This window comes from Micromesistius poutassou, assembly GCF_964030765.1.
Source record: "Micromesistius poutassou genome assembly, chromosome: 23".
In the NCBI taxonomy this organism is placed as follows: Eukaryota; Metazoa; Chordata; class Actinopteri; order Gadiformes; family Gadidae; genus Micromesistius; species Micromesistius poutassou.
The window spans coordinates 1,066,146-1,066,411 of NC_140293.1; positions in this window are offsets into that span (position 1 = coordinate 1,066,146).

A 266-nucleotide genomic window follows, 5' to 3' on the forward strand; every position below is an offset into this window, starting at 1 on the left:
CAGGCAGGCTGACTGCCGGACAGACAGACAAACAGTTGGACAGACGGATGGATAGATGTGTACAGAAGCAGATAAGAGAGAGAGAGAGGGGGGGGGGGGGGGAGAGGGAGAGAGAGAGAGAGAGAGAGAGAGAGAGAGAGAGAGAGAGAGAGAGAGAGAGAGAGAGAGAGAGAGAGAGAGAGAGAGAGAGAGAGGCTCCAGAGAGTCAACTCTGCCCCTCTCTGCTCCAGGGTCTCCCTGGATCAGAGTCAGGCAGAGTTGTCTCT